At 43.2% G+C, this 7,382-nt stretch overlaps 1 protein-coding gene across 2 annotated transcripts in view; it reads right to left on the reverse strand.

Moving 5' to 3' along the window:
* Positions 1–1,342, reverse strand: part of PTN (pleiotrophin) — a 116,590-nt gene extending 115,248 nt beyond the window's left edge. The window contains exon 1 of one of the 2 annotated variants that reach the window (XM_039521002.1): positions 945–1,342. The gene's annotated coding sequence lies outside the window, so the exon portion shown is untranslated. The remainder of the gene's footprint in view (positions 1–944) is intronic. The other variant, XM_039521003.1, reaches the window with a different exon arrangement.
* Positions 1,343–7,382: the final 6,040 nt, after the last annotated feature.

Here is a 7,382-nt window from a genome sequence, read left to right on the forward strand (position 1 = left end):
TATCCTAGGTGCATACTTCTGGCCTTCCTCTTGAGCACACTTTCTGCTCGCAGACACTGACATATTTTTTTCTTTACACTGTGTAAAGTTCCCCCTCCTGCCTCTTAGCTTTTCAATACTGCCACATATTGATCCACCACCGCCAGCCCTTCTTGCCAAGTTATGATCAAGTGGCTAAACCGAGCTGTGCAGTTGCCTCAAATCCGCGCTGAGCTGAGAGCAGGGAACTGCTCCATTATCCTATTAGCCTTCCGAGTAATCCTGGGCGCCCTCCCAGCCTGGAAGGCAGCAGCCCGCAGAGGCAGCCAGGCAGGGGAGCTGGAGCAGCTTGCGGGGAGGGGGTTAGATAGCTCATCCCCCTGGAGCCAGTCAGTGCTACTCACGGGGGCGGCACTTCTTGGGGTCTCCAGCCGCCGAGTTCTGCGTGGTGGCGGGGAGCAGGCTGGGGTGCGGATACAGGTGTCCGGGGAACACCTTCGAGTACAGCCCCGCGTCACGGAAGGGAGGTGGGGGGGGGCTCTTTTTTCCCCATGAAAAACCAGACTGTTTCTCTTTGGGTCCCTTGGGCCAGTCCAGAGCTCCTCGGCCACCACATCCCGGGGGGGGGGCAGCTATGTCCGACACCAGCTGGCCGGGGGGGGGGAGGGGAGACCCCCAGCAATGCCCAGGGCGATGCTCTCCGCAGCCCCGCTCAGTTCCCTACCCGCGCAGGGAGCCCAGCCCCTGGCCAGGCGGCCGCTGCACTCGTGTTCGCGCCGCCCCGCAGCCGGCCAGGTGAGAGCGCCGCGCCGCGCCCCGCCCGGCTCCCCCCGCAGCCGCGGGCCCCGAGGGAAGCCCTGCGGTCCCGCTCCCCCGCGCTCTCCGTGCCCCCAGCGGAAGAAAGCGCCCCGGGCGCGCCCCTCTGACCCGCGCGCCCCAGCCCCAGCAAACCCACTCGGACGTACGTGGAGTTGTCGGCCCCGCTGCCTTCGGCTGTGGGCTTGGCTGCCTGGGAGCGCCGGGCCGAGCCGTCTCTTTCGGGCTGGATGTGGGGGCTCCTCGCCGCCCCGTGCGCTCTCGCTTCCCCGCTCCGGCTGGGATTGTCTCGCCAAGCTCGGGCTGCTGGAGGCGGGGAACTCGCCGCTCCTCGCTTGGACTCACTTGCGCGCAGACTGCGAGCGGGAGAGGAGGGAGGCAGAGCGCGAGAGGGCACTTTGCACTCATGTGATCTGCTTGGGAAGCTGATTAAAAGCGGGTCACTCCAGGGGCAGTCTCGCGCCCCGGGACTGGAGGAAGGGCAGGGCGACGGGAGAGGGGGTAGGACCCGGAGAGGTGCAGGATTTCAGTTCCTCGGTTCCAGCTAAGAAAAGGTAGCTGCAGGGTAGCATCTCTCCTCTGCAATTTCATATGTTGGATGCGCTGGGGCTCTGGTGAGCAAAGAGTAAAGCTTTGTTGGGAAAGAGAAGCTCTACAAAACCCTCGTCCGATGGTGACAGTTCCCCACGTTCTGTTACTTGCCGAAGCAGTGTCAGCACCATAATGTACTGGGGCAGGAGGGCTAATGTCTGCGAGCCCCTGTGCCAGGTAACTTATTTAAAAAAAAAAACCTGATTGAATCTATGTTCCTGTTTGCAATGCGCACACATAAGGAGCTGAGACGGCTAGCGTGGATTCAGTGTCAGCCACAGCGCGTGGGAGATTCGCATTGACGTCCCAGGTAGCCATGAACAAATCTCAGAAATTTCAGACACAAAGAATTATTTCACTTGTTGGCACTATGGGCCTGATCCAAAGCCCATAAAAGTCAAGAAGAGCCTTTAAGTTAACTGGGCTTTGAATCCAAGTTTATTTGAAACTCTTGACTGTCCAGAACTGGGCTGGAAACATTGAAAGAAAAAGATGGCTGGTACCTTTAATTTCCAGTTAGGCTGAAAATATCACAAAACAACTTTTTTTTTTCATGGAATTTTATAACTTCTAGTTCTGTTGACTGCTGGAATTACATAAAAGCTTTCACTTTAGAGGCAGGCTTTCCCCACTTTTAGCCTCATTGCATTTGTTAAATGAGAATGCTCCCCAGTTGCCAATTTAATTAAAAATGTAGCTGACATTCTAAAGTCAGGCAGATTCTTTCTTGTTTCTAAACCCTAGAGTGAAACTATTTCATGGCTATAAAGGCACACAGTATTTGGGGGGTTGGTCTTCTTTATGGGGTCATAAATTTTGGCTCCTATTCCAAGTTAGTGCAGAAATCCAGTTCAGGTTCTCCTGTTTCCAGAGAAATTAGCTAAGAAAATCCTGTGCCTGGCAAAAGTGTATATTGCATCATCTAACACCTTCCACCTGTAACAATAAAAGGCACTGTACAGTAAATCCCAGACTGGATAATTGCACCCACCTGGATTCTTTCTGGGTGAAGTAAACTAATCCCTTCCATTTCTTCCTTTGCTTTCATCACACAGCCACAGCGGGATTTAATGATAGCAATGTCACTGAAGACAAACAACTTTGATCATCAACTCAAAATAGTAGACTGGTTCAGATAGAACAGTTCTCTCTAGCAGCTGGGCTAGCAACATAAGCCAGGCTTCTCTGGAGTCAAATGCCCAGGACTGCAGTGAGAAATCTACTTCCTTCTTATGGGATGAAAATTATGCAAGCCACACAACAATAAAGAGGGATACTTAGTAGCTGACTTGCGCAGTCCCTGTAGTGCTCCACCTGAGAGTTGGACCCTATTGTGTTAAGCACTGTAGAAACATAGCAAGTGACATTCCCTGCACCACATAGCCTGGAATGTTTGACATCTTTGGCCTTAAAGGTTTGTTCATCTGATTGCCACCAAAACTGTGTGCTCTGGATGAAGAGTGAGGTTGGAGCAGATTGGTGAGACAAAGGGAGAATATTGCAGATTGACTTGTACATTTTTCTGTGGGCTAAAGAGAAAATTGAGACATAGAGCAGGTCAAAATTATGTTTCCCCTGCCAAAAATTTCATTTTTTTTGTTGAAAGAAGGAAAACTGAGGTTTTTAAAGTTTTTTTTAAAGAGAGAGAAACTTTCTGCAGAAAGCAGTCACTTTCCATTAAAATTTTCATTTTGTTGAAAACCCAATTTTCCACTGTAAAGCAGTTTCAGCTGACACTTTCCCCCAGTTTCAGCAATCCCTGGTACCTCCCCCTCCACATCTCAGATCTGAATTTGCTGAAACTGAGCACACACATTGAACCAAATTCTAATCTTCTGATGTGACTTGCATTAGGATTTGGAGAGACTAAAGACTCAATTGTATACACAATTATGCATCTGTTCAACGGTAAATGAATTAGGGTCTGAAGGAACTCTAATAAAAATGAAAGCACCTCAGTTCTGGAAAGTTAAGTAATATGTGTGTTTTTATTGTTAATATTATTTGTATCACAATAGCACCTAGAGGTGCCAGCTGAGTACAGGATTTCATTGTGCTATACATTGTATAAACATAATAAGATACATTCCTGCTCCAAAAAGCCTACAATGTTTGACCCCTTTGACATTAATAGGACTATGACAAGTGACTTTCTAGATGGTCTCACAACTAGTGAGGTGGGCCTCCCAATGTACTTAAAGCAAGATGGGACAGAATCAACTGGACAGCATGGAGAAGAATGGTAATAAGGAACCATGGAAGATATAGTCTGACCAATTAACTGGTGCAAAAATATTCTCATTAGATGCAGCCAGTGGATTCTGCCAAGTTCTGCTTCACCATCTTGTCTCTTATTATTTTGCCCATCCCAAACAATGGTTTATTTCCTACATTTAGATGGTCTTCTTGGATGATGGAAAGGGGGACATAAAGACAAAGAGTTAAGTCTGGGTAACATGTGAAGGATAAAAATCTCTATACTAAAAGGCAGCCCTTGGTTGTTAATAATCTGGTCTAGACACACAAGGAATCTAAATTTAACTAAAAAGGAGATCTTGCTTATAGGCTGCTAGAGAACCCTGCTATCTCTGGCTAGGTTTTAAATCTTTTCCCTTATGGTTTGTTTGTAGCTATCAGTTTTAGATTAGTTAAAAAAAAAGATAAAGAATGGGTTAGCAGATACAGGGGTCAAACCTTTACTTTCGAGTAGCCTCTTCACTGCCTGAAACTGTCTCCAAGAGGTAAAGAAGAGTGATGAAGACTGCTCCTTTTAGAAAGGAAAAGAGCAAAGATTAAGGGAACAAGTTATACAGATTTTTTTGACTGTTGATGCACAATGGTAATGCACCAGTAAATGACCCCAAATATTTCCACCAGCTGATGTTCACAGTATTTTCAGAAGGGATGGGTTTTCCTAAAGATGATCGGGATTGGGAATCTTGAGTGTGCCTAAAAATAGAAGCCCTTTCATATTAGAATTCATCTTGCTGATTATTTTCCTTTGTAAGGTGTTGAGCGCACCCTCAGCTCCCTTTGATTACATTGGAGTTGGGGATGCTCAGTACCTCTAGGTGAGGAATTCCAAAGGTGCTAATAGGAGTTAGGCACCCAACTCTCAGACTTTCAATGAGAATTGGGCACCTCACCTTCTTAGAAAATTCTAAGCCTAAAACCTGAGTATGAAATTTGGAGGCAATACCTTGTGCAATTTGCCCCCAATAAATGTTTCATTGCCTTTGCTCCCATCACTTAGCAGAAAGATGCAGTGCATTTCTAAAACCAAACAAAAACACATGCCAGTTAATAGGTCAGCTTGGTTTGAACTTTGTTTGTTTCAGACATACTGTAAATATCAATTTCTTTCTATCACCCGTTCAGCTCTCAGCTGCAGCTGCCACCAGAAAGAAATAATATAATTCTGGGAAAGCAGAAAAGAGAATACAAGAACAGTTAAAGATTTTTTCACCTTTTGCTCCATTGTTGTTCTCCAGAGTCTGGCTGCCAAAACCAGCAGTGAGTGCCCACAGAAGCCTGCTTCTCCACTAAGATCAGACTTCCATTAGTGATACTGAATTATTTAGTAGATGTATTGAACACTAGAATCAACTGCTTCTGAGTTGTGTTTCTTCTCAGACCAGCTTTATATTAAGGCTGTACAATGGAATGCATATTGTCACAGAAACTATCAGCCCTATAATTAGAATAGGGGGGAAATGTTGTGGTTTAAAAAACAATAATCATTCGAATCCCAAACTGTAGTTTAAAAGTGATCCACTCATTAAAACTCAGTTTCCAGGCATATTGGTGAAGAATGTAAACCAAGAAACTGCAAATTCAATATTATTATTATTTTAAAGCACCCAACAGTGTGCTAAGTGCTTCACAACAAAACCCCACACATTTAATACCCCCAAGTATCAATATTGGGCCTCAATTCTGCAAACACTTATGTGTAACAACACATTTGACTAATTCCATTTTCTTCAATTGGGCTACTGCTCACCTGCATAAAGTTGCTCTTGTGCATACATGTTATTTATTTTAATATTTTCTTAGTTTGTGCTAGGGAGATATGCTGGAATGACACTCCTGGAGAAAAAGGTCTAGTTATGCATTGTCTGAAATTTCTCATCAAGTAAATGCTCCTGCTGAATAACACAGTTTCATAAAAATTGAAAAATGTCATGGGAAATTGTCAATTCTGGCAAAAAGTTTTGCTATTTTTCGAATATGAAATGTCAAAACAAAAAAAATGTTTGTTTCAACTCACCATTTTGAAATTAAACAAAATTTTTCATTTCATTTTCACTTTAAAAATCGTATTTCATTTCAGCTTTGAAGTTTGCAAAAACTAAAACAAAATGCTATGTTATGGTCAAATACTGATTCAAAACAAGAAGTTTTGTTTTGTTTCAACTTAAAATGTTTAGTTTTATTTTTTTGTTTAAAGCAACGAAAATGACATCTTAAGCCAAATCAAAACAAACATTGTCATTCTGAACTGTTTTGAAACTTCTAGGAGGAAAACATTGAAAATAATTGTTTTTGAATAGTGATATTCAAAATTTCTCACAGGAAAATGTCAGTTTTCTGATCTGCCCTGTTACCCACTTAACAGGTGAAATGCAAGGAGCAGTAACATCTGCTGTCCTGCTCTTGTATCTCAACTGTAACATGGAGGACTATCAATGACCCAGATGGGGTACACTGGATAAATTAACATATAAACACAGCATTTCAATATACACACTAAGGCGCCAATCCTGCAAACACTAATGCACATGCTTAGCTTTACTACTGTGAGTAGTTCAGTAGGACTAGTAAATATATATTTACTGCCATATAAATATTGTAAATACCACTGAAAGCAAGTCAAGTAAGATATCATTCCATGCTAATGAAGTATTGCCAATCCTCACAATTGTTAGCATAGAGCCTCATGATATGAGGATTTTTTTTCTTTAAGCTCCAGCTTCCAGAATCAGGTGATTACATAAGATGCTCATCTTTCATTTTAAAGAAAGTAAGCTTCAAGCCCTCCTGATTTCAGGGAAAAGTTTGAAATTTGAACCCTAAGAGGCTCAAAAACCTGAAGGTAAGTAAAAAGACCCAAAATGTATTACCTTTTAAAATTTAAAGATTGTTAAGCTAGTCTCATGATTTTTTATCTCATGCTTTTTGAACACTTTGGGTTGGCAGTACTGTAAATTTAATTTTTTAAAATATAGCAATAATCCTTTACTTCATTATGTCTCCCCATTTTTTATTCATCAGTTTCCTCCTCCCCTTCACTTTGATGTTCTCTTTGGTTCTTCCTTCTTCACATTCACTCAGCTGGGATAATTTTCTTCTTTGTCAGGCTAGTGTAAATCAAGTGTAAATCCAGGGAAATCAATGCAGCTACACAAGTGTAAAACCAATGTAAATGAAAGAAGAGTCAGGCCCAGTGTCTTCACAACCAGTAGAAATATAGGTTCTGATCTTGCAAATTAGGCCAGCACAGTTGGAGTTTTGTGTCTGGGAATGGGTGACAGGTGATGGATCACTTGATGATTACCTGGTCTGTTCATTCCCTTTGGGGCACCTGGCATTGGCCACTGTCAGAAGACAGGATATTGGGCTAGATGGACCTTTGATCTGACCCAGTATGGCCATTCTTATGTTCTTATATTCCTGCATGGATCCTCATTAACTTAAGTGGGGTAATATGTGAGCGCAAAGATCTTCCCATGCAGATCAGATCCCAGTATCTGTCAAGCGAGCAACATTTAGGCCTATGCTCAAGAAACCCTCTCTTGACATTGATGAACTTGGCAATTATCATTTTGTTTACCATTCTTTTTTAAAGTATGATTGGTGAGATTTTAGCAAGGAGATTATCTGATCAAGTTTCCTTGACCTGCTTTGTTCTGGGATTAGATCTGTGTGCGCTATGGGGTTTTACTGATCTTGCTCGTTGATATTGTCCATCTAATGATCAATAAAGAGCAGGTTTT

Source organism: Mauremys reevesii, linkage group 1 (genome assembly GCF_016161935.1).
Source record: "Mauremys reevesii isolate NIE-2019 linkage group 1, ASM1616193v1, whole genome shotgun sequence".
NCBI classification, from domain to species: domain Eukaryota; kingdom Metazoa; phylum Chordata; order Testudines; family Geoemydidae; genus Mauremys; species Mauremys reevesii.